The sequence below is a fragment of the Ciconia boyciana genome, chromosome 2 (genome assembly GCF_034638445.1).
Source record: "Ciconia boyciana chromosome 2, ASM3463844v1, whole genome shotgun sequence".
In the NCBI taxonomy this organism is placed as follows: domain Eukaryota; kingdom Metazoa; phylum Chordata; class Aves; order Ciconiiformes; family Ciconiidae; genus Ciconia; species Ciconia boyciana.
The window spans coordinates 152123770-152151144 of record NC_132935.1 but is presented as its reverse complement, the minus strand read 5'-3'; the positions used below and the strand labels follow the sequence as shown (position 1 = coordinate 152151144).

General features: G+C 38.2%; 1 protein-coding gene across 8 annotated transcripts in view; it reads left to right on the top strand.

Annotated features, from left to right (window-relative positions):
• The first annotated feature begins 1024 nt into the window (after positions 1-1024).
• The window catches only part of ZNF438 (zinc finger protein 438), a 58954-nt gene continuing 32603 nt past the window's right edge, over positions 1025-27375 (top strand). For 6 of the 8 annotated variants that reach the window (XR_012041233.1, XR_012041232.1, XR_012041234.1 and 3 more), the window contains exons 1-3: positions 1025-1146; positions 3454-3532; positions 4018-4071. The gene's annotated coding sequence lies outside the window, so the exon portion shown is untranslated. Of the gene's footprint in view, positions 1147-1229; positions 1364-3453; positions 3533-4017; positions 4072-5232; positions 5270-27375 lie in introns of those variants that run through there. The other 2 variants (XM_072854570.1, XM_072854571.1) reach the window with 2 other exon arrangements.

The window sequence follows — 27375 nt, the reverse complement described above, 5'->3', positions numbered from 1 at the left end:
TTTACTAAAGTCTAGGTAGACAACATACACAGCCTTTCCCTCATCCACTAAGCGGGTCACCTTGTCACAGGAGATCAGGTTAGTCAAGCAGGACCTGCCTTTCATAAATCCACGCTGACTGGGCCTGATCACCTGGTTCTCCTGTATGTGCCGTGTAATGGCACTCAAAATAATCTGCTCCATAATACCCAATCTCAATCTCCCCTGGCACTAACTTGAGGCCATTTCCTCTTGTCCTATTGCTAGTTACCTGGGAGAAGAGATGGACCCTCACCTCGCTACAACCTCCTTTCAGGTAGTTGTAGAGAGCGATAAGGTCTCCCCTCAGCCTCCTTTTCTCCAGGCTAAACAACCCCCGTTCCCCCAGCCGCTCCTCATCAGACTTGTGCTCCAGACCCTTCACCAGCTTCATTGCCCTTCTCTGGACACACTCCAGCCCCTCAATGTCTCTCTTGTAGTGAGGGGCCCAAAACTGAACACAGTACTCAAGATGCGGCCTCACCAGTGCCAAGTACAGGGGCACGATCACTTCCCTAGTGCTGCTGGCCACCCTACTTCTGCTGCAAGCCAGGATGCTGTTGGCTTTCTTGGCCACCTGGGCACACTCCCAGCTCATATGCAGTGTGCTGTGCTCCCCTCTGACCCAGTGCTTGCGGGTCCCTCCTGCCTATTTCTCAGAACAACTCCTCTACTTCCCAGAGACTCCTTTTTCCAACCTGTCTCTCTGAAATCCCCAACCCCACAGCCCCTAACCTGCAGCATGATACAGTCTGTTTTGGGGCTGGCTAGGAGCCCGGCTCCCCCCACACCAAAGGCTGGTTGGGAAGGGAAGGCCTCACTTCAAGCACAGTGGTTCCTGGGGAGTCAACCGTGTAACCCTGCGTCCCAGGGGCAGCGGGGCTGAGGCCCGACCGCAGTCAGCCCTCCCCGCCGCCCCTCACCACCCCCTCAGCAGCGGCAGCTGCTTTCCCGCCAACACACCTCGCCCGGCGGCGGCAGTGCGCCTGCGCCGCGGGCGGGCTGGCGGGGGGAGGGCAGGGGCAGGCTGCCCACACGCAGACGGCCTTCCCGCGGGCTGTGACGCCACACCGCGCCGTCGCTGTGACGTCGCGGCGGCGTGACGCAGGCACGCAGAGGGGCGCGTTTGTAAGTTCCCTTCCCCCCGCGGCGGTGGGGGCCGCGGCCCGGGGTGGGTGGGGGCGGGCGGGCGGTGCTGGGGACGACGCGGGGCGCGGCTGCACCCGCTCCCTCCCCCCGCGCCGAGGAGCCAGGCGGCGGCGCGGGGCTGCGGAGGCCGCCCCGCTGGCGGCCGGGCAGTGGCTCCCGGCCGGGCAGTGGCTCCCGGCGGCAGCGCCGTGCGGAGGTGGGCGCCTTCCCCAGGCCAGCCCCCGGCGAGCCCGAGGGGTCCCTCGCCGGGCCCTGCCGCTGGAGCTCCGCGCTCCCGAGGCCCTTGACTCGCCCAGTTACGGGACAGCGGGTCCCGAGCCCGCAGTTCAGCCGTGCCTTCGGCCGGCGAGGGAGGGCTCGCCCCCTGCGGCGGGGCCGGCTGGCAGCGCGCTCGCGGCCCGCCGGGGTGCGTGCGGGGCCCGCTTGCCTCCCACCGCGGGAGCCCGAGAGCGGCGGTGCGCGGCCTGCGAGGCGTCTGCAGCGCTCGGCCTGGGCGGGCCGCTGAGGCGGCTGACTGGCGCTGGGTGAGCACAGTGCCAACGCAGCCACCCGGGACTCCTTGTAGGTGGTGTCAGCCCTTTGCAAATACAGAAGCGGCGAGCGGCTGTGACTGCAGTTATCCGATGTGATGTTACAATAAAGATCCGCGGAAGGGTTTCTACAAGTCACGAAAGTTACTTCTGCAGTTCACTTACACTTTTTTTAGTACGCGTGGCCATAAAATGTTGCATATACGAGGGATGGCAGTAGACGCCCTCAGTTTTTGTGACGCTGAGTTGTGGAAGCATTTGGCTGGTGTGAAATTCCCCTGCCAGCGTGAGTCAGAGCCGCGCACGGAGCTCTTGACTCTTAGACCTGAGCGTTGTTTCATAAACCTTGCTGCTGCTGCTTCCATAAAAGTACAAATACTACGTGCAGTTCGCTTGGGCTCCTTAGGTTTTGGAAGGAGCTTGAGAGCCAAAGGGTTTTCGTTTGTTCTGTGACTGCAGAAATGAATGCAATAAATGGGTGTAGTGTTTGTGCATAACTAGTGCCAAGGCCTGCTGGCTTATGAATCCATTAGAACTTTTTACATTGGTAATAATGAAATAAAGAATATATCCCAAGTTCTGAGTGATCTGATGTGGCTGGCATTGGCAAAATAAGGAGGGAGGTGTTTGAAAGCAGGGTAAGAGACTTTTGGAAAGACTGCAGTAATGTCTGCAGTGTGGCGGATTTGAAACTGAGAGATTGGCTTGTTTAAATTTGTTATGTCCAAAAGTCATGCTTTGTTAAAAGACTTACCTAGTTCTATGCATGAATTAAAATTGATGTGATACATCTTACCTTTTATTGGCAGTCTTTTGCTCTGCAATTCATACTGCCTTGTGCTCGGTTCCTTTCTTTTTCTCCATGTTAAGTATATCTCATTGAAGCTTTTTAATGTGTTTTGAAGTCTCAGTCAACGGTCTAGCCCTTAAATGCTGTGTAGATTAGCTGGCTTAGTTTAGAAATTATAGTCTTGAGTTTGTACATACTGATTTATTTGAACCTGTAATATGCCATTAAAAAGGGTCTTTCATATTATTATCCCATAATAAAAAGGAAAGAGGAGGATAACATAAGGTAAATGCACAGCTCCCTTGTATCACAGTAATTTTTGTGTGCAGTTTTTTGTTTTTTCACAGGACCATTCAGCAACCAAAACACGGAGCTGCTCCTTTTTTTTTTTGTCTAACCTTATTGTAGCTAGTTATTTTTAGTACTAGTTTAAGTTAATTTTTTTAAAAGTTATTTTAATGCAAAGCAAAATATATGTTTCAGGGATGAGTGCATATTTTTTTCTGCTTCAGTAGCTAGAAGAATAGGATTTTTTCAGACTTAAAGTGTCAAAAATCAAAGAGGAAAAGGAAGGAAAAAGGCTTATGACAGTTATGGTGTGTGTTTAAAATATTTTTTTGTGATGATCTGATATAATGTTCTTAGTGTTTAATTAAAAAATATTCTTGGGTAATGATGATTGGAGGATCGGAAGAAAACTAGCACTATGATATGGTTCAAATGTTTTTAACTTTTGGACAGGCTGTTAAAGTAATAGATTTTGGAGTAACTAAAATTTTGTAATTAAAATGTTTTTCAAAGCATTAATGAAGGAAGTACTAGTTTCCTATGTATCCTCTACATCTCATTTGTGAGAATATCAGAACTAGCAATGATAGTGACAACATATGAGGTATTTCTGCCTTTCTCACATGAAACTTTAGATATATGTAGTGATTGTCATACATATATGTTTTTGATGTACAGGTTCAATGATTATGCTGCATTAGACGGAAGGAGTGTTCATCTGTGACTTGGGGTGTTTCGAGGATTTTTATGTGCCGAGGTAATGTTATTTATGGAAGTGGTTTAATGTTTTAAATGTCTATATGAAACTGCTGATGGTTTCATATATTTATTTGCACCTAATGAGGTAGATGTCAGATCAAAGTGAAATGGTCAAATGGTGAAAGTACGACTTTGATCTGAAGTTGGCTGAAAATATTACTGCAGTTACAATTATAGAAACTTACAGAGTTTTAAAAGTACGTGGTCAAATCAGGAATGTGTGAACTTTATAAGTTATTTTAGAAATATTTTTTCAAATTGTTATTGCAATTTCTAATCTGAAGTACTGTTAATGTATAGTAAGCCTCAGAGGAGATGCCATTGTATTTGATCTGTTGAGAGCAAACATGTTTTAGTAGAATTCTTATTTACCACTTTCTAAAATGTATGCCTCTGTTTTTTATTTAATATGATTTTGTGTCCTTTGCTAAATACATTTTCTGAGATATTGGGACTTTCTGGTTTTTGTTTTCCTTGAAACAGGAATTAAGATGGATGAAATATTTTATTGGCCATAGCAGCAGCAGGATGTTTAAGGTGGGTATGTTGAAAGAATATGGTTAATATCCTTGCAGAATATTTTAAATTTTTATTCTATGTCTGTCTGAACACAACGAAATTACATATGGTAAGCTACGGTTCTTTCCAGTGGTAAATGTAGGTAGCTTACCTGCTTTCGATTGTGGTAAGCTGCTACATGTTTAGCACAGGTTACAGGAGTAGATGCAGACAACCTTAGGTAGCTGATGCATTTTAATTTTGCATCCTTTAATGGAAATTTTTCAATGTGTCCTTTCTCTAGGGTTTATATGCTTTTTCTTTTGTAAAACTGGACTGAGAAAATACGAGAATTTTTTTCGGAATCTTCTTTTCAGTATTCTGGCTAAATGTGGTCAAAGAAGGAAAAAGATTCAGTCGCCATCTATGTACTTTCCTTCTTTCACAGGCAGTTTTTGTTTCTGTGTTTGAGTTGTTGTTTGTTTTTTTTTTTAAAATTCTTTAATGTCATTGAGGGTGTACTTCAGTGGGAGTATAATCCAATGAAACTAACTGTTTCCAGAATTTCCATAAAAAACATCAGTGGTTCAACAGCAGTAGAAGAGGTTTTGATGCTCATCCTCATCTGCAGTCAAGTTAAGATTTTGTCCTTATTTGCTTAGACTTAATGCTTCATGTTTATTATAATTCACTTACAGAGATCCAGAACATGTTTTTACTTAAAAAGATTTTTTTAAACAAAATTTAAAATATGAACATAGATTTTTACAAGACTAACATTGGCAAATAAGAGAACAACGATGCTTGAATAATAGTTGAGCACTTTCTCATGAATTGTATTTGCATGCTGTTGTTATCAAAGTTGAATGAAATACAAACTTCTTCACAATGTTACGATTACAAAAAATATATATGGTGTAGATCTTTAATGATTCTTTTTGGTTAGTTTTGAAAATAAAAAGTTGTGATAAGTTTTTGATCCCAGGCTTTCTCTTGCTGGTCTAACAAACAGGTTCTTACTGTCAGCTTAAAATGGCATTTGGAGAATGCTGTCTTTGTATTATATTTGCTCTGTATTGCTATTGGTCTTGTCACCCTTCATGAAAACACACAGAAGAGCTGGGTGGAAACCATCCTGTTCTTCATGTGATATTTTTTAATGAAATGTGTCTTTGACTTATTATAGTACTATATTTGCAGGTATTGGATTGTCCTTAATAAGCTGATTAAACCTAGTGTAAGTAGTATTCAAGCATTATTTTTTTTAAGGGACTGATTCCATGGGTATTTATAGTGTAATTAAATGTTGCAGGAAATGTTATCATCGTTTGTGGAGCAATACATCTTAATCTGATAATTCTTCCTAATTCGTATAAAAAATGTAATCAAAACACCATAAACGTCACTGTGGTAAACTGTACTGTGTATTAAACAAGGATATGAAAGTGCATAAATTAAGGAGAGACTATCATTTGTTTGTCACTTCAGTCTTTTACCATTTCAGGAAAGAACTATTTCCTCACCTAAACTGTGAACTATTCTTGGTATCAGTGGTTCTTTCTTGCATCTTTTTGAAGGGCGTACAGTACTGAAAGCCTTTCCTGAAGGGAGGCTAGCTGATGTCCTGATACCAGAACAGGCTTAATATTGAGCTCTCAGTATACTTTCAACTATTGCACAAATGAAAAGGAAATAATATACTATGGAGCTCAATGCATCTTTCAAAGTTGTAATGCATTGTGGTCACTTCATTTGTGGTTAAGGTTTTTTTAAAAAAAAAAAGCTTTATTTTTTTGCAGAACGATGAGTTGGTTTTTTCATGGGATCATATAAGGAGTAAAATTATGCGGTATTGAGTGATGAACATATGTATTTTTTTAAAGTGGGACTTTTACAGGCTGCTATAGGATATTAATTTCTGTGTATGCATCCTGTAGTTTCATTCTGTGGCTTAGCCCTTTATTGTTTTTCAGAAAGTCTAAGCCCAAGATTGTTGGTTTAGAAAAAGTATCATAGTTAATGCCAAGAAGGCGTCATGTGCTAAGATGAGCTTGAAAGCTGGACTATCCTAGCCCTGCTGAAATGCCTCTGTCACAGCGAGTCACCGGGGAGGCAGGGAGGTAGGAGCTTGCTTGGGTATTTACCAGGAGAAGCAGGTGCAAAAGAGATGCTTACAAAAAAAAGCAGCTCAGAAAGTTTGTTTGATACGTATAGGAGTTGTGGGGGAAAGAAACCACTCCTGGCAGACTTACTGGGATCTATCAATGAAATTGGTTTGGGTTATTAGGTGGCTTCTAAGTTATAGTTTCATGGAAAATTTTTGCTGTTTGTTTGAGTTTGGCTGGCAGATCAGACAGAGCAATGTTTCCATACTCGGTCTTCCACATGAAGCCTTATGTTATCAGTAACTGAAGGTTGAAATGTCTGTAGGAAGTATTTAATGGTTTTACCTGACCCAAAAGCAGAAACCAAACCAAACCCTTAAAGGTGTGTCGTCTTACTTTTTGGTGTGTTACTCATCTGTTGTAAGGAATGGTTGCAAGGGACTCTTTCTTCTCTTCTAAGGACCTTTCTCTAGGGACAACGTTCTGAAAATGATGCATGGTGACAAATTACAGCTTAGACCAATGTAATTTCTGTTGTACCTGTGCTTCTTTGCCACTTCAGTTTTCTTATATATATGTTTGTGGTTCTTTTGGATGAACCATAGCAAATAGGGATGTTCCTGTTGCTGGTTTTTGTAGTTTTGAGCACACTTCAGTCTTCTGCATGTCATTGATTTTAAATAGTAATGATATGAAACTTAATTTTGGTGGGGTTTTTGGCCGTCCTTGACTGGTTAGCCTTCCTAAGTGAGGTAACAGTCTGCCAATTTTCTGTGAGTGCCTGTAATCTCAGATTTAGATCAGGCTACTGTTTCAGTGAAGTAGTGCTACATACATGAAGACACGAGCTTCTGACAGCTCTTGGTCTTGCTCAGCTCAGTCAGAACAGGTGGTAAAGAAATATGGTAGATCCATGTTTTTAGGAAGCAAGGCAGTAAAGTTTAAATATTGGCATTCAGTCCAACATCAGTCAACGCTAATGATGTGCACTGTCCTAAAGGTAAAAGTATATGAACCCCCAAAATACTGTTAGGGAATCAAAAAGGATCAGTCTATAAAAGCCTGCATAGTTCTGTTGTGTATGAGTGCTCTGTGTATGATGAACTTTTAAGTTGTCAGTCTACTAGTAAAACGTCCTAAATTAATAATACGGATGTTCAGTGGGTTTTATTGCTTTTGTCATCAACACATTTTGAGGCTTTACTGAAGAAGGAAAACAAATTGGTATTGGATTTAGAAAGAAGGGACTGTTCTGTGTTACAGAATTGAAACTGAGACCACCCAAATGCCTTCAGCTGGTTTTTGTTATTTTCACAAATAGTTTGTTCTTTTAGCAGGGTGTTTAAGAACAGAGTTGGTTCAATCACTCCATTATATTTTTCCCTAAATGGCAGTATTAAACAAACTTTACAATACTGTTCGTGACTGAGAAAAAAAATCTTGGACTTTTGATTGTCTTGAGTTTTTTTCACTTCCAGAAGGCAGATGTGATTTCAGATCTTCAGATGCACCTTTTTCTTGGAAACTTTCGTCTAGTTTTGGCTGAATATGTACCTCTTAAGGGTCAATATAGTACCAGTCATATTTCATGATATTTTAGTAAGTTAATTCAGGGATGTTACATGTTTTCCGTAGTTCTTGTAGGGTAAGTGGGATGTAGAATGTTCTTGTCTTCCATATATACGTGTTATGTTTTCTATTAAAGTTAATTTTTCAAAGGGCAGGTTCTGTATTACATTACAGACTTGTTCTTATGCCGAAGCATACTTGGTGCCTCATTGAAGGCCTAAAGGTGAAAAGTCCACTTATCTGCAGTTTAGGGCAATCACCTTTGCTTAGTCTGTGTTTATGCTCTCTTGTAAACCAGTGATTTTCTTTCTAGGAAGATATCTTGATGGGCATATGACAAAGATTTGTGGGCTGTAATGGGTGAGATATGAGGAAGAAATTATGCTGAAGGACAAAAAAGCAAAGACTACCTGGCCTGAAATCATAAGTCTTCACATGCTCATAGTGTCGCATATTCAAAATAGGGGGCTGTGTGTCAAGAATCTTGTTTCTGAGAGCTCTGTGTTTACCTGTGTTTGTACTTGCAATCAGAGTAAACAAAGTGTGATCGAGAATAGCATGGGGAATAAAATGCTGTGGTAAAAATCAATATCTTACTGTCATATAGCATGCCATCACAGTGTATGTGGTGCTGGATGCCTCCTCTAAAAGGGATGGTGTAGAGGAGAGGAGATTCAGAGAAAAGGCTAAAAGAGTGATCTGTGGGGATGGAAATTTGCTTGTATGAAGAGAAATTTTAAAAAAAAAAAGATTGTCTAGCCTTTGAAAGGCAATGAACATGATGAAGTATAACACAAGTACACAGAATGATGAATGGTTTGAGAAAAGTAATTCAAGCTTTTGTTCTTTTGGTTCATGGTATATGAGTAAGGGGACATTCTGTGAAATTAGGGTGGCAAATTGAGAAAGGAAACTTGAGAAAGGATATATTTCTTAATAAATTGATAAGACAGTGAGCACTGCAGTCTAGGGATAATTTTAGTTTAGGAAAACTCTAATAGAAATTGGATAATTTAGAATGCAATAATATTTACACAGACTCAGGTTACCTTTTTCCCTGAAAGAATATAACCCCTCAGCTTTTTGTCATTTGTAAGATTATTTTTACCATTATGATTTTTTCCAAAGCTCATCTAAAAAACTATGTATTGGTGGTTGGAGTGAAGGAATTAAGTTTGTCCCTAGTTTCTTTAAAGGAGAAATGGTTATAGTGTCTCACTAATTTGTTTGCTCTCTATCCCTGTGTTAGGTTATATCTAGATGAAATACCCACTAGGTACTATGTCTAGTTCTCCTGGTAGTATCCACTGATTTCCTTTGTTTTTCTTGTAAGTGGGGACATTGAGGAAGAAGTTTTAGGGAGTAACATCGGGGTCCTTATCAACTTGGAGAGAAATTACGTAGGGCAGTTGCTTTTGTGACTTGCCACTCGTGAGACACTGTTCTGTTCAGCTTTGATTTTTCTGTTGCCTGGGCTCATGCATTAAGTAGTTGTTCCTGCAGTAATTTAATCCAAGTCAGTACACAAGTTTGTTCTGTACATAGAGCGATGGAATATTTAGGGAGGGTGAGATGAGCTAACGCTGGCCTTCTGTGTCATCCAGCCAACTTCCAGCAAGTATGTAAAAAGTCATAAGAAAACAGCAGTGGGGGTATCTTAATTAAATGAGCATGCTTGTCGCTCTGCCAGTCTTTTCTCTTGGCATGGTTCAGGTCCTAGAAACTATGTTTGCTTTCAGTCTCTATCAAACTCAAATATAAAACTCTGTGATAAAAGCATCAAAAGCAGTGTTCAGCAGGAAAAGACTACAGAATCAGCTTTTGCTCATTCCCACTTAAATGTCCTTTTCACTCCATTTAATGGAGGCTGCAGTTTTTACTTTTGGTGTGTTTAGCAACAGATTGACTTAAATTTGTTGTATTTGGCTCTAGAGCAGCAAAGAGCAGATGTCAGGAGGTGCCGTGACAGGAATAAAAAGATTCAGAAGGCTTGTGGGAATTTGGGGGGTGAGTGGGAAATCTTCCTCCTATTTTTTCCCTGCTAGAATCCATATAACATTTAGAATTGGCATGCAGTTCAAAACTTGCTGTGCTGCATGGGTTGGTGCATTGACGCAGGCATTCTTTCCCACAGCTCAAATTGTGGAAACAGAGTTTATTTATAAAATAAAATATGCCTGTGAAATTATAATTGATACCTTAATTATGGAGAACTCGCCTGAAAGATGGTAGCTTAGTGACCTGTGGGACGTTTTCCTGGATTAGAATAGCCACGATTTATACTGAAACATTTTCTCTGTATGAATCTTAAAAATGGAATTCCCCTGTCAAGGCAGAAAAAATTCAGTAACTGAGAGGCACTCTGTCAGGGATGATAAGCCTAAAATAATGGTGAACTTTTAAACATTATTTAGGGTTGGAACATCTAAATAGTAAGCTTTGCTATTTAGAGATTGTCGCTATTTCAAAAATATGCATTTAAAAGCCACCACTACATGTTGCCAGTCTTTGCATAAGCAGGTGGGTGCCAGATGTATGTGGGATCCTGGAGAAGTTTGTTGCTTTGGTTTATTTCTTTTCACTTTTGTAATGAGAAGAATGCTGCAAAAGTTAGCGGCTGCTTTTTTTTTTTTTTTTTTTTTTTTAAGGGCTGGGAGTATTTTTATCTTTGCCTTGATTAAGGGTCCATTTCTGAAAACAACTTGTGTAATTTGTTAGTAGAATGATTACTTGTTTGGTTATCTTTCTCACATCTTTTTTTTCCACTCACTATCTACCTGTACTTCAAGAGTATATATTGCCACAGTATCCTTTACAGATTATAAAAACATAAATGTGATGTAATTTGCAGCAATTTTGATTGCAGGTTGCTATATTTGAAAGTTGTGCCAATTCTCTGTTGTCTTATATTTATAATGATGTATTTAATACTTTGGAGCCTGAGGAATTTTTTTTTCCTGTGATGAAAAAAGTTACTTATACAATAATCTGGAGGGGAGGATAGTAATAAATCTTCTGATTTTCCTTGAGATGGTGCTCCTTAATCTTGTGTTAGTGTTTTAGAAAACCTTGTTGCCTCCTGCTTTGGGTCTTCATATTCTAGTAGTGATTGTAGTAGCTGTTATCATTTTCTGGAGAGATGGGATTTGAAATAGAAGGAATGTATCTTATTGTGCACTTAATGAGAATATAATGAAAAAGTCTGACCTTTTTTTTAAAAAAGCAATTAGTATAGTGGGGTGAATTGTCAAAAGCATTGTATGTGTAAGATACGTAATGGACATACTCTTCTGCTCAGGGTTTACAAAGTCATAATTGGAGTATGCTGTTCAGATTTGAGAACAAATCTTCCATATTTTTTTGTGGTGAACAATGTAGATGCGCTGCTAAAAGAAAACAGGACAAACTAGCTTGCCTGTTAGCTGTAGCATGTTGAGTTTCTTGGTTAGGTAGCTAATTTCAGTGGCTTGAAAGTGACAAGCCTGGAAGTAATTGTGGTCAGAGCTGCTCCAAGAGGATTGAGTGAAGCCTTTTTGATTTCCTAAATGTAAAGGAAGCCAGGTTTGATCAACAGCTGCTGTGAGGGTTATTCAGACAGTGCGTAAGTTCAGTCCAGAGCAGGATTTTGCACTTTTGACCAGTTTAGGGCATGTTCTTTTGCTTAAGGTGAGATGCTGAAACTGTAACAGAGGTTGGTGTGTTTGATTAGCATCATTTATGTCTCTCCTGTACTTAATTTCTTCCAGGTATTTTTCACCTGGCTGTCAAATTCCTTTGTTTACTGCAGTGTCTGAAAGACTTTGTGACCACATAAAAATTATTAGAAAAACTCATAAATTATGGATTCTGTATTTGAAATGATCTAGACTTTATTCTAGATCATTTGATCGTAAGTATTTGTAAGGTTTCTTTTACATGGTAAGATTTCACTTTAAAAGAAACATGAAACTGTAGATTCCGTTTAAGCTAGATCAAGATCTGCAAGGATCATACCTGTTTTACTTATTTTGTCATGATTTCATGCAAGTATTAAACCCACATTTATGTACTAGCATGCTGTGAAGATAGCTGTGTATTGCAAGGAGAGCTGATTTGACATATTGTTAAGGTGTAATTGATCTAATTCACTGTAAAAGTTTTTAAACCTTTTCGAAGGTGTTTTTGCATCTAAAAATCTTCAAACGCTTGGTATATAATATTGATGTTCATTGGAAAGTGAAATATTTTTTTCAATTTTGAGACACAAAAGCGTATTTTCATGTTCAAGATTAAAGTAGAGCAAACTCTTTTATTTTTCTTTTTTTATTTTAAAATCAAACTGCACTTACAGAAATGTAGATATCTTTGAAAGATTTGGCTCATCAACTTTGGAGAAGCAGAAAAATTCCTTAGACTAAGAATACTGCTAACTAAGTTGATGGAAACTCCTGACTATGGAATTGGTTTGTTCTGCATATGTCTCTTCCTGTTTCAGGAAGCTGTTCATTTTGGAAAAAAGAAAAAAAAAAAATCAAGAACTGTAAAATATTGATTACAGAAGTTGTGGAGTGATGGGCTTTAATTGGACCATCAAAAATGCAAGCCAAGGAAACAGGGTAATTTCTTGATGGTGGTATCTAATAATTTGCAAAGCACCTTCCCCCTAGGAAACAAAAAGTAAAAAAAGAATCATCATTTGAATAATGGACTGTACCTATATACTATTGGAACTGCCCTGTCTTATCAGGGAAATAGGACAGGCGAAGTATCCCAGGTCTTATTTAACCCTGGGAGATTTCAGGTGGTGGGAGAAATAATCATCGTGGGCAGTATAAGCCTTTTTTTGTCTAAGTGGAATTATGTTTTAAAGTGTGTGCTGTTCAATAATGAAAACAGTTTACTTGAATTGTCACTTTATAATATTTCATACGTGAAACACTAGAAAGACTATTCCCAAAATGTTTATTAATAATTAAATTTAAAGTTAATTAAAAGTTAATACATAAACTTCAAAAATTTGTGTAGGTTAGTACTGGTTGGCACAGAATAACCAAGCATGCTTTCTTGGAGGATATTTACAAAGACTTTCAGGTTTTCTTTAGCAGCCTCTCTCTCCAATACTCATCTGTGAATGGTGTAGTTATCTGATAATTCAGCCTTTGGCAATTATATTGAGAAAGCTGCTTTATATTGCGAAGGAGAAAATGTTTAGCGTATATACTTGCAGTTAGGAAGAGACTGGGTGGGAATATTAACACACGTGTTAAGTTGACTGACTGTAGATATCCCCAAAAGAGGAGGCTTTAAATTTCTGTTGACATCTAGGTGTATTACAAATGATTGTATTTAGAAGCTTAATTTTCAAAACTATTATCTTTGGAATTAACTTTTTCATTATGAAGTGGGTTCACAGGCCCAGAATATGACATTCTTTACTTTCAGGTTTTTAAAGTTAATTGTATTTCTTTCTGAAAATACGATGAATGCTAGTAACCTCTCCATTAAAAACCATTACTAGTACTGGTACATTACTAGTTTTCAGATAAAAATTCTAAAGAGGTTCTGTAAAGAGCAGATGTGGCCAGGTGGAAAATTTTGTTGATTTGCAAAGGAAGCTTATATTAATGGTGCACACTATTGTAAGCCACAGTTCTGCTTCGGGGTCCAGCAGATGAATTAGTTACAAATTTATGTGTTGAAAGGTGTATTGCCTGCACTTGGGAGGTACAGGAAACTCGTCCCAGTGTCGTTGCCATCAATTCATTTGCATGATAAGAGTTCTTGTAGTTAGCTTGTGGCTTCTAACAGACTTCAGACTGGTCAGTTCACCTTGCTGAAAGAAGAAAGGATGTGGTTTTATGCACATTGAAACTGTCGTAGTTCACTGAAAAAGCAATAGCAGTATCACTGGAAGTATTTTTACTTGTACGAGTCCTTTGAAGACAGAATATCATGCAACAATACGGAAATATTTTTCTGACCGATCCACAAATGGTGTTATATGCTGTGGATAGATTTGCGTCAAGTTTATAGCCATTGAAATTTAGTGGCTCATGTGCTATTGCAGTTTTTTGGATGACATAATGTATGAACATTGTACTGCTGAATATTTAGTCTGCTGTGGAGACAGACAAATTTAAGAGAAGTGACTTTAATCTCAGAAGAACGTGCATTGACCGGGAGAGTTAGTTCAGTTTGTTTTTGCAAATCACCAACCCTTAGAAGTGGGATTAAGTTTAGTGCAGGAGAAAATGGAACTTTCCCTTTGTCTCCAGAATGAGGTCACGGTGCTTGTTTCTTTTCAGCCTCCATCTCAGTGAAATAATAGAAAATATAATTGTTTCATATTTCAGTTTTATCTCCTGAAGAATGGGAGTTACAGTTACTTGTGCAGGCCGTAATGTCAGCAATGACTTTTTGGCCTTCTTGATTGTTACTTCTTTACTGCACCGTATCTGCCTTGTTTGCAAGCCCATGCTCGAAATTCTCATGTGCTTCTTTTGTATTTTTTTTTTTTCTTCCCCAATTTTATTCATTTAGCGATTCCACTGAGCAGGTATCTGAGTAGACTTCAGTCGTGCAGGAGTTGGTTGTGCATGTGGTGTTAGTGATGGCAAAGGCCCTCCTTAGATGTGAAGACAAGGAAAAAGAAACAAAATAGAATCCAACAGAACAGATGAGAAAAGAAAGACTTTGGTAGTAAAGGAGCGTAGAGAGGAACACCTGAGTGACAAGGTGGAAGAAGAGAAGCTACAGTGCTGGTATGGAGATGCACTACAAATGCAATGTGTGATGACACTGTTCTGATTTGTAATTTTAAGAACAACTAAAGAAGCGTGTTGTTTAAATAAATAAATTTATTGAATTTTTTAATCATAAAAGTGTCGGTCTACCTAATTTTTGTGGTAGATCAGATATACCCTAATACTCATTTTAGGGGAGGTTATTGTTTTTATTTAATGAGAATATATTAATCATAGTTTTAATCAACAAATTAAAAGCGGTAGTGTTCGGTTGCTTTATTGCTCATCTCTTGTCTGATCAGGGTTATGCACTAATACTTTGCAGCATTATCTGTTGGTAGATATAAAGGAATACAATTTTCCTTAGTGTGGGGAGCTTAAAAAAAGTCTCTTGCTTCATTAAAATGCTTCCCAGGTCTGTGTGAAGAGCATGCATGCGTGCATGATCACTGTCCAGTTTCCAAAATGGCACTTGAAGGCTTTGTAACTATATTGAACTACAGTTGGATTACTCAAATTCCCTTGTGTCCCTAGAGAATAGAAATTGCTTCACCTACAAATACATAGGGTAGCTTAAGCCCATTCTGTTGAGCTATGGGGTTTATTTCAGAATTTGGGAGATTCATTTTTGTGGAATAGATAACTGAGAGAGTTAGCATTCTTGCTTGGATAATGTACTATTTATTTTGGAAGGAAGTTTCCCATGGCTAAATAAGAACAAGATGTTTGACCACCTTCTAGGGAGGAGACTGTTTGGTCAGCATAAAATTAAAAGAAAAAATTCAGAAGAGTCAACTGACCATTCTTACATGGTGTTCAAAATGTTTTCATGTTTCTTCTGGGCTTTAATTATACTGCGTATACATGGCAAGAAGAAAGACCAGCGGTTTTGTTCTTTTCTTGGAAGCATAGCTTTATCACATCGTTGGGAATTTATAGCCTAGTAATATATAGTGTTTTTTCCATTCCTGCATTTTGCAATTGGTTTGTACAGCCTCATAGTTTGGCAGCTGAGAGCTCACTTTTTCATGATTTTTTTGGCATGAAAGGGTTACTGTTCACATTTCCTGTGTAATTCCTTCTGATCTTGCTGGGCTGTAATTACTTTCTTGATGTTAAACATTCCCAGGCTCCTATAACCTTCTAGCCTGCTTGCACTGGCCAAGTTTGTCCCAGGTGATCATGTGGGCGAACCTCCTGTTTTTAAGGATAAAAATCTCTCCTTCCTGTGTAAGATAGGCTACATACTCATTCCTTTGCTGTGCAATCCCAAGAGAAATCTTTTTAAAAATAATAATAAGGTAACACATCACTCTTTCAGAGTCAGATTTAGCAGCCAAATAGATGACAAATCAAGTGTGTGGGTTTAGAATTTGTTGAATCTTGGTTGAATGACTGCAAGTTCACATTAAAGATTATTTTTTCTTAATACATTTGGAAAATAGGTTATGATATAAAAAAAGACAGATTTTGACTGTAGCTTCTTACTTTTGACCATATAATTGGCAAATCATTTTAAGCTTGCTTGAATGTAGAACTACTTAGTTGAGCCTTCAGGATTTTTTTTTTCTTTTGAATGCTTCACAGTAGCTGCATATTTTACTAAAAACAAGAGGAATTACTCATTTTTGTCTTTCCCATATAGTTCAATTATCCTGTATTTCTTCTGATTTTCTGTTTGTGGTATATAAGCATAAACACAAGGTATTATTTTGTTTTTGAATGGAAGTGACTGCATACTGCTGAAAAATGTTGGCTTCAGAGGTGTGGGAACTGAAGTGTTCTGTTCTGCAAAGGCACTGAAAGGTCCTTCGTGCCACTGCTCAGCTGCTCTTCAGCTTTAATCTGGAGGAGCCACCTGTAAGAATGCGAGTGAAGTTTGCTTTCCATGACCTTTATGCCATTTTCTCACAGTGCCAAGAAAGATGCAAGGTGGTGATGGCAGGGTTTTTTTTAGGGTGTGAGGAGTTGTAATGTGCTGACATCGATGGGTGGGGTTTTTTGTTACTGACAATGTCAGAGAAAGTAGCTGGAAGTTCTGTGCACCATTGGTTCAAGAAGTAGCCTAACTTTTGATACTTCATTCAAGAGCAATCTCATTAGTTTATTATCCTGTTACAGATAATCTTTTTGTCATAATCCTAGTCTTACTACTTTGTGCATTTAATTGGCTGCTGTGTGAAATTCTCAGGCTGCAAGTAATTCTATTTTGTTTAGCTGTGGTATTGTGCTTGCAACACAGATACTGAGAAGTCTTCCCAGTAACTGACTGACTGAAGTCTTGTGAATGCATAACTGTGTTTGAGCTCAGTGGGATTATACTTGGAAGAAAACATTATGTTGGTAATAAATCGTAGCAGTTCGAGCCCTTTTCTTAGTTTAATTCTCATGCATACTGATGCCTGTGCTTTACTGTATAAATAGAAGTTAGAGCAGTTGGTGTGCATGTTGTTAACTGTGCTGCTATGCTAGTGAAGGATAAGTAGAATATATTTTAATGAAAATGTATTTTTAATTTTTATCAGGAAGTCTTCTTGAATTTGATGGCTTGGAATACAGTCAGTATGCTGCCCAGTTGTTAATTCCATAGTCTATCTCATAATTGGAAACATGGCTGTCAGATATGCCTATTTTTGTTGTTGAACCCAGATGTTCTTACTGGCATATTATTCAATACACAGACAACTGGTCCTGGCATAAAGTATTTATACAGTAGTCACATGAAAAAAAAAAACCAAACCATGAAGCACCAAGTGAGTATAACTGAAGAGACAGAAGAAGATACTGCTGATATCTTGAAATTAGACTGTTGCTTTGTCATTTTATCATGGCCTGCATGTGATCTCCAGGTACCTGAGATTTTGTAGGAAACTTCCTATGAAGAGGGCTTACCTAAACACATCCATTTGGGTATGCGTTAAACACGTTGCAAGCATTCTAGGCTTCCTGTGCAAGGAAGTGCAGCAGAGTAGTGCTTTGGTTAAAACTTTTTCCAAAACAGCTTACTTTTGACTTACATTAGGAAAACACTGATGAATTTAGGGTTAGTTGAAAGTGAGTACAACTGTATTGAAGTCTGCTTTCCGTCTAGTAGGATGTATAGGTTGTCTTTCCTTTCTCTTTTCCTGTTTAATTTTGCTCCTGCTCAGATGAAGACAGTGAGGAATTACACGTTATATTGTAATTAAAGGTAGCCTGTTTTGAATTTACTTTGTAAAGTGCTTAGAATGTAACTGACCAGACTCTCAATTATAAATTTCACCTTTGCAGTGGAAAATACCCTGAGTGGTAATGAATTTTCTTCTATGAAAAATATGTGGTCTCAGAGTCCTATGCAAATTACCTTCTGCTTTTTGTGTAGGAGGCACGTTACAGGATGTAAGCTGGTGCTGTTGATCTTGTGTGTGTGTGTGCATGTTGATCTTCTAGTGGTTTAACTTAAAACTCTTTTGGATTTAGATGTCTAATGTACTGGAGGCAAGGTGATGCATGTAGCTGTGATGCAGGGAAGAACTGGACCTAATCTTAAGTGTATTTAATGCAGGAAAAGAAGCTGTTTGGTTTTAACAAGCTACTATAGAATTAAGGAATAATTCGAATTAGGTGAGCTTTTAAGCTTTCAGACAATGTAGTCAACTGTATTTTTATATTCAGAGTTATACAAATTCTCTTCTTGAGAAGACATGTAAATTACTGTTATGACAAAATGCATAAATATGTCTAGGATTTGATAGTAATTAATTCATTTCACTTATTTAAGGCAAGATTAAGTGCCTCAGTTTGAAACTGGCTATAAAAAGTAACATGTAAACAAATTTAACACACATCAGGTGTAATAGCACATTTCATAGAATTGCAGACACTTTGTTTTTTAAATGCAGTGGTTTCTCACTTTCAACATTCACAAACTGAAGTTTAGTCACAGAGCACCTCTTGACTAGATTTTTAAGGGCCATTTTTATGTCCCTGGCTTTCCTGAGTGACTTGAGCTATATATAACAAAGTATTAAGTATTGCTGAAATGTTGATTAGCACTCTGATAGAATTATGTTATTTACCACTGGTGCGCAAAAAGAATGATTGTCTCTGAGTTTTCTTTGATTTGTCCTGGTTCAGAAGATGCCATGTATCCACTGATGGGAGAATCTCAGAACACATGCTCTTTGTGCAACTGTCAGGATCTTTTTTGTAGACACTGGATTTGGTGGGCTACTTACATGAGAGTTCCACAACATTGACTTCAAAATAGATGTGTTTTGTGGTCTACATTTCATCTTTGGTTCTTTGTATTTACACACACATTACATACATATATATTTATATGTAAATATATTAACATTGATGTTTTTATAGGAATTGGCTATAGTCTTCATTCTTAGATAAGTGTTAAGCATGCATAAGATCTTTAAATTATGGCAGTCCTTTGTACACTGACTATGTATGTACTTCATTTTAATTCCATCTGTCTGCTTCCTCTGTATTTAGTAATGCTTACTGACTTGATGCACATATTTTTGCTATTATTTATTTTTTAATTTATTTACATATTTTCATTCCTAGAGTTCTATATCGATGCTTTAGGGAGAAAGAGAGGTGAAACATGGAGCAGAGATCCCAGTGACAAAGGGGGGGAGAAGGTGTGAGGATACTGTGGTAGCACAGTAAGAGGTTTTAGAAATCAGTAATATCAAAGTTAATTTGAATCATCATTTATTTTGAAAGACACATATGTTGGAAAGCAAAATTAGTAAGTTGAAGAAGGATGTGCCAAAAGTAATGTGCTCTTGTGGGTACACATTATGGAATCATAGAAAAAATTATTTTGGAAAGGACCGCTGGAGGTCATCTGCTTAAATGCCCAGCTCAGAACAGGGCTACCTTCATAGTTAGGTGAGGTTGTCCAAGGTCTTGTTTAGTTGAGTCTTGATCATCTCCATGGATGGATACTACACAGCCTCTGGACACATTTTTCCAGTATTTGACCACTTTCACTGTGAATTTTTTTTTTCGAATATCCCTATTTCCCACATGGCAACTTGTCTGTAGCCTCCTGTCCTTCTCTTGTGCAGCCTGAAGGACAGTCTGCCCTCATCTTCCCTACACCCTCCTATTTTAGGTAGGTGAAGACAGCAGTAAGATTCCCACCTTAGCTTTCTCTTCCTACAACTGAACACAGGTATGTCTGTGGGGAACCCAAACATGAGCACAGGCCTGTAAGTGCAGAATAGATGGGAGTATTCAGTTCCCTCAGCTTGTTCTTGTATATCTATGGAAGCCTTTCTTGGCCTCTCACATCCCTTGCTAGTTGCAATTCCAAATGATCTTTGGTTTGTTAATTCTGCTATGTGCCCCCAGGCAATGTTTCTGTATTCTTCCTGTTAGCTGTTCCTCTTCTACCTTGCATATGCTTCTTTTGTCTGGAGCTCCATTAGGAGTACTCTGTTAATCTGTGTTGGCTTCTTCCACACCTGCTGCATGTCAAAATGCTGGACCATTCTTGTACTTTGAAGAGGTTGACCTTGAGTATCAACCAGCTCTCCAGGGCTCCCTTATGTTTCAGGGTGGCCCTCGCAAAGGGGTCACACCAGCTAGCTTTCTGAACAAACAGAAGTGTTTCCTCAAGTCCAGGACTGCAATTTTGCTATTTGTCTTGATTGCTTTTCTCAGGATCTTAAGATTCATCATCTCCTACAGCTAAGGCTGCCATTGGCTTTCACATTCCTGACCAGTTCTTTCTTTAGCTTCCCTCTGTCACTTTGGAAGACTGTGTTAAATCATCACCATGTTTTCCCTCTGAAAACATTTAAAACTTATTATAAAATACTGGCAACGTATAGTAGGATAGAATGTTGAAAAATTAGGCAATGCAGCTACAGTTTCCTGTTCTCGGTAGGAAATAAGGCTTTTAGGACCCAAATGTTAGAAGAATTAAATGCTCTCTTGCCTGTTGTTGCCTGAAAATGAAAATGTTTGGCATAAAAGCTTGAAAATGTTCTTGAAATGTTAATGGAAACAAATTTCTTAGTTTGTCAAAAATGTGTATGAGGAAGAAAAGAGGAATAGAACAGTTTGTCAGACTATATAGTTGCTACTTGAGACAAAATTTCTCTTCTGTTACACTGCTCGCTCAGAATTTCTTGGTTTGAGCACTGCTTGTAAGAGGAAAAAACAGGTATCCTGGGTAAAACTGCCATCTTTCGTTTAAAAACTGAAATGGGCATGATTTCTGTAGCTTAAAATTGGGTAATACCCAGCTGACAAAAGCAACCGTGCATTAAAGACTTGGCACTGAAAATAATAATTTCAGATTAGATGAGAATCTCTACCGCTGTAGTAAGTTAGTTGGTGGACTGTTGTCTTGGACCTGGTGATGTGCACAAACTCTTTTGGTTTCTGAATCATATCCATTGAGAAAAAAATAATTTGTTGTTTATCTGAAATAATTGAAACCAGTGTGTGTGTTCATATTTGTTAGTGAATTTCAGGTGGCATTGTTTTGTTCTGGAATGGGAAACAAGAAGATTGGGGTACTGGGGCAATACTTTTCCCATTTACACCTAATATTTAACAGTTCCATTTTTTGTTTCTGGATGATTAATATATTTTTTTAAGTATCTCTTTTCAAAGTTCACAAAGCATGCGTCCAGCTTATTCACTGGATTTTTACTAAATAAAATAGGCAGTGATTTTTGAAGGGGAAAAAAACCTGTAAACACCCTTGTTCTCTGCGATTTATTCATGTTTACAGTAGTGTAACAAGCAAGATCCCAGGTGGCTGTTATTTGTGACCATTTACAGACCGCATGCAAGTTCAGTGATGGAAATAGCTTATTTGGAAATAGCTTATTTGCAGCTCTTACTGGCTAGTTAGAACATTTTCTGTCCCCCGTAGATAAATACAGGAACAAAAGATGCCTGATAGGCTTAGCTAATATTAAGTTTTACTGCCCAGTTTACCACATTTAGAGACTACTATTTAGCAAATGAAGAAAAGTGCATTAAGTATAGTGATAGACATGCTGGCATTTTTTCTGTGCCAAGAGAAAATGAAGCATCATGACTTTTTTAACATTTGATATGAAATACCCCCCAGAATTTCTTGAAGTTCTGTCCGTGTTTTTAAGACTTTTTAATTGTATGGTTTTAGATGAACAGTCATGAAAATAGAGAACTTTAAAAGATATTTTACAATTTGAAAGGGATTAGGAAACAGGAATACACTGCATCTTTATCGTACATGTGTTTCTTCTGTGTAGAGAGTTCTATTCTTGCCATCTGGTCTGATGCCTAAAGTAGTTTTATGCTTTCTATGTGATCTGCTAAGTGTATATATATTGTCTAAATTTGTTACTTATTGGAGGCTTCTTTTAAAAATCCTATCCAAAACTTTGCATTTCAGAAACTGAAAGCTCATTATACCATCTGTATAAGATGAATTTGGTTTCATGCTGTGGATTTTCATCCTCTTTAAATACAGTAGGTGTTATAACTATTGCGGTGGACAGTTTTGCAAATACTTACACATTATGTATTTATGTAGCCTGAAATATTGAAAAAATGAATTACCTATTTATCTTTAAAGATAACTGTCATCAATAGAAATACCTATTATTTTTTTAGATTAATCAAAGGACTGTGGGTTTGAATGGAACTCTTTGTCATTGCCATTGCATGTTTCTTTTTTAAGTTTAATTCAGTTCAGACTTGTAGCATGATTATTGACATTTACATGCTATGGATCATGAGGCCTGCATGCAGTAAGTGAATTCACGCAGATCAGAAATATCTGTACAAGAAAAGTGGGAAATGTCTTTGGTAGTTATCACCATTATTTTTTCTCTTGTTTCCTCCCTTCCAGTGCTCTAAAAAAAAAAGTAGTTGGGCTGCATGAATGAATGTTTGATGCAGAAAAAGATGCAGGTTGTTGGTATGCGCCCAGTGCGTGTGTAAAAAATACAAAGTTTACAACACAGATCTGAAGTTATTTCACTATTAGTGGAAGGCAAATGGACTTTACAGAGAGAAAGTGAATGTGATAGAAGTAATATGGAGGGTTTTCTGCTTTGCTGCAGGGGAAGCATTGATTTTTATTTTTACAGAAATGCATTCACTAATGTTCTTTTCGTGTTAAAACTCTTATCTAAATCTTTATGGGATATCATGTTCTTTGTCCAGACTTGTATATTTCTGCTATTTAGTGCTAATTTTTTGAGATAAAGCAAAATGATAAATGAAAAAAAACCAAATCACAACTTTGTAATGAAAATTATAGTGAATCCAAATAACTTGTCTGTTGAAACATTTTTAATGAATGTTTACTGGAGAACCTCTGTGAAAACTAAAATGTCACAACAAAACCTTGCAGACTTTTCTGTGGTCTTGTATATTAAACATTCTGTTGCTTACTTTAACAGTTCTCACAATTCAGAAGGCAAGTAGAGTGATACTGTGCCAGTGTTTTAATTGACAAAATATATTGGAGGCTTTTTATATATGTAATTAAGATCCTAGAAACATGAATAGTTCCTTAAAACTCAGTCTGTATTGAATAAAAGAAAATTAGGAGAATTCAGCCTGTTGCATGTATTTGTGCATATCAGTTTGTGCTCATAAATCAAGTGGCCACTGATCAATTTCTGAAGCTTCTAAAATAGTTTTTTATACATATATATATATATGACAGTTTTCTAACAAATAAAAGCCTCATTATTCTGCTTAATTCTGTACAGGTTTTCTTTCTGATGCATGTAGAATAAATAGCGCAGATGTGTTAGGAACTGTGACCTAACTTTGCATGTTAGGAGCCAAGAACAAGTTCTGCTTGCACATATCTCCTACTTTAATCTTTAAAACAAGAGCAAACTTTAAAAGCAAGGAATACTAGAGCATAAGAATCTGACTGACTTGACAATTGCTTGCTCATTTAGATACTCCCAGAGCAATTCTTCTCTTAGGAAACATGATTTGTTTGGTTAAAACAAAGTAAGAAGGGGAGTGAAGTTAGCAATACAGTTTAAAGAATGGGGAGCTGATGATGGCAAGCACTACGTGGCTTGGAGACGGTTGGTTAAGGAGGTAAGGATATTAATAAAAATCTGTGGGCAGTAGTACAATAGAGTTCTTTAAATATAGAGGGTGTTCTTGAAGGATACAAAAGCTTAGTAATGATAGAAGTCCAATAACGGGCAAGGATGATAAATTTCTGCTGTGCAGAAAAAGGCATAAATATTCAATAAATATTATGTTCTGTATTCAGAAAGAGGCTGGATTATGCTTTTACATCTCACCTCCTCCATCATTAGTGATGGAAAGAACGTATTATCACTGTACCAGCAACTATTAACGTTAAATTTTTTTAAATCTGCTGCACTGACACCTACAGATACTAAAAAAAAAAAAGCGCTTAGAAGCTATATGAATTATTAATTTTGGCTTTTAACAAATCATGGAACAGTGGAGAAATTTCAGAAGGCTGGAGGTGAAGGGGAGCTGATGTGCCCAAATTTAGAAAGTATAATATAAGCACCTTGAAAAGGCAGATAGTAGTGTGCCGTCAGTGAAGATTCAAAGAAGAATTGCATAATTAATGCTGATCGGAATGGGCAAGTCAGCTCCTACCTTGTACTGCTGCATGGGGTTACTCCATGGGAAGGCACTTGCATTTGCCTTCGTCCTTGTTGAATTTCACAGATTCCTGATAGCTCTTTCCTCCAGCCTAAGTCCTTCTGAATAGAGGCCCTACCCTCCAGCTCTCAATTTCATAGCAGTTGCACACATGCTAGGAGTGCACTCTATTGCATTATCCAGGTCATTAATAAAGATGTTAAACAGTGTTGGCCCCAGGATTCATCCCAGAGGCATGCCACCGGTAACTGGTTGCCAGCTGAACTTTACACCACTGATCACCTTTAGCCTGACAGTCCAACCAGTTTTCCATACACCTTATAATCCACTTTCCAATACATATCTCAGCAATTTGCCTGTGAGGATACTGTGGGAGACCATGTCAAAGACCTTCATAAAGTCAAGATGAACAACACCCACTGCTCTCACTTTATCCACAGGACTAGTCATCTCATCACAGAAAGTAGTTAGATTAGTTGCATATGATTTACACTTGATAAATCCGTGCTGGCTGTTCCCAGCCTTCTCCCTGTCCCTCACATGGCTAAAAATGGCTTCAAGGAGGCTTTGGTCCATAACCTTTCTGTGGACTGAGATTAGGCTGACTGGCCTGTAGTTCCCCAGACGCTCTTCCTTGCCTGTTTTGAAGATGGGTGTGCTATGTGCCATTTTCCAGTCTTTGAGAATCTCCCTTGATGCCATGACTTTTAAAAGATGATAGAGTGCATCCCTGCAGTGACCCTGACCAGCTCCCTCAGCACTCTTGGATGCATCCTTCTGATCCAATGGATTTGTACATGTCCAGTTGTATTCTCTTACGGAACTACATCTTCATTTACTGTTGATAACGTCATGTTAGTACCTCAGCCTTTTCCATGCCTTCTGTCACATGGTTCTCTTCTCCATTAAGCATAAGGCCCACATTTTCCTTAGCCTTTCTTTTGTTGCCAGTGTACTTGCAGAAGTCTTGTCACTTTTCCCATCCCTTGCCAGTTGCAACTCTAGGTGAGCTTTGCCTTTCATAACTCTCTCGGTGCATGCTTGAGCAAGTGTCTCAAATAGTTAAAGCTCTACTGAAATTTAGAGACAGTGAATATGACTACCGAAGTTTGAATTTGGCCATAATGTAGGAATTAGTGCCGCTATTCAAAAAACCAGATGTTTGGTTATTTAATTACCCGAAGTGAGCAGAACTTCAGTGTTAGAATTTGAAGACTTGACATAACTTAAGCAGTATAGGTGTCCCACAGCATGGTTTTTATGGGTAGTTAATGAAAAGGTACTGTGTGTCAAACCACAAAAGCCTAGTTGCTTTAAGAGCTTGGTCATGCTTAATTGTTTTTCTCTTGAAGTACTAATTCAGTTTGATCTTGCTTAGTTTGAGATTTAACTGAATGAATTAGGAATACAAATATCCTTAGGAACAGAAGGCAAAGCTGGAGGCCCATAGAGAAAGAAAAATGTTCCCAGGGTTAGCATAGTCTGCACACCACAGCTGGTTGCTGGACAGTGGCCAGGAATAATTTTGACATGTTTATTTCCCATTTTTTCTCCATGAACATGTTTTGAGGACACTTCATTAAGTATGTCCGATAGTCTTTGAAGCTCTGTGCCTTTAACATTTTTCAAACAACAAACAGGGTCGTGGATACAAAAATGAAAATTATATTGGCAAGGACTATTTGCACAATGAAAACAACACAAGATAAGTGAGTGAAGGCAGTGAACTAGGACAGGTTAGACTTTGATTTATTCTTTTTTGTATGTTTGTCTGAAGGTTTTTGTAATAAGAAGGTATGTTTCATCAGTAACGTTGTGCTGACAGACAGTAATAAATCCTGCAAAAAACGTATCATGTAAGTAAATCATGGAATAAGGATATACACTTTGTCTTGCAAATGTTGTCCTGTATACTGCATGGGGAATGGCTTACCAGTTTGAACAACAGCTGCTATTTTATGTTGCTTTTGAATGCTAATCAATCAAGCAATGTTACCAAATCTAGATGAGCCTGTGGAATATTTTTTATCTATCTAAATTTTACTATTGGTATTAAGAAGTTATGTTATTATTGGTATTAAGAATCTTGGTTTATACCAGATTGACTAGAAAATATAATCTGTTATGTTCTGGTTGCTCTTAAAATAAATGATATATCAGTCAATTTGGCCCAGCAGTTGCTTTGTCACTTGGGTCAGACCTCTGGGAGCTCCCAACCAGGGAATTGGGGCATTCCAAGCAGGAGAATCCATCGAAGTGGTGACAGTCCTTTCCCAGAAAATGAGAGGGATATGACTGTTTGAGCAAAGAATGTGGGCGAACAGCTGAACTTCTCTGCTAGGGTCTGTATGAAATAGTTTGGGCACAGGAACAGCCGGGAGGGAGGATGCTGCATCCTCTGCATGTGCTCATCACACAGCTGGGCGATTGCTTCTCTTGCTGCAGTTTTCACAAGGTTTCTACAGCTGTAGTCCACTTCTTCAGCTGTGAAAGCTGAACTGCCCTAAATTTTGCAAGATAATTTTGACTACATTGGTTGTGTGTTGGGAATTCTTTTTAGCTACAAGTATGAAATTTATGCAATATTCTTTAACACTTACGGTACTTACTGTCACAGAACTTACATAAAATGAGACCTTTTAATTTTTGCACTAAACTTGGAACTCTGAGTTTTGTGAGGGTGTTTCAGTGAGATTATGTTCTAATTTGTAAACTTAATATTTGATGATTCATCCAATGTAGAACAGTTTATTATATGCTTAGGAGGCAGTGAAGGTGGAAGTCATAGAGGATTTAAGTTGCTTCAGCCAGTCATTAGATCTTTATGGGTTTTTAAAGTGTGATTTGTTAAGTACATATTCCTTTCTGATGGGTAGAATCATGTTTGGGAAGCACAGGATATAATTCATAGTTGGGCAATGTTTTTAATGTTCAGCATCATTAAGAAAATCCAACTATTATATTTACATCACTGGTTTTAAAAGTATTTGTGTTCTTGAAATGTACTGGGCACTCAGCTATCCAGAAAAAAAGGTCCTTCACCCTAAAACACAGTCTAGGTTAGCAATGTTAGAGCCAAAGTTTGGGGTAGAATCAGTGTAGCACAAAACCAGTCAAAACAGTTCTTAGTACACCATCTGATTAGTTATCTGGTATATTTTTCAGTACAGGGCAATCTGCAAGGACCAGCTGTGCCTCACAACAGTTACACATTCTCAAGTAAATTCTTCTTCTTCTGTAGAATTCGGAGATTATTTTTTAGTTCAGCTGAAGAAAATAGGCCTTTTCCTTCAACATAAGAAACTAAATATTTCAGTGGATAG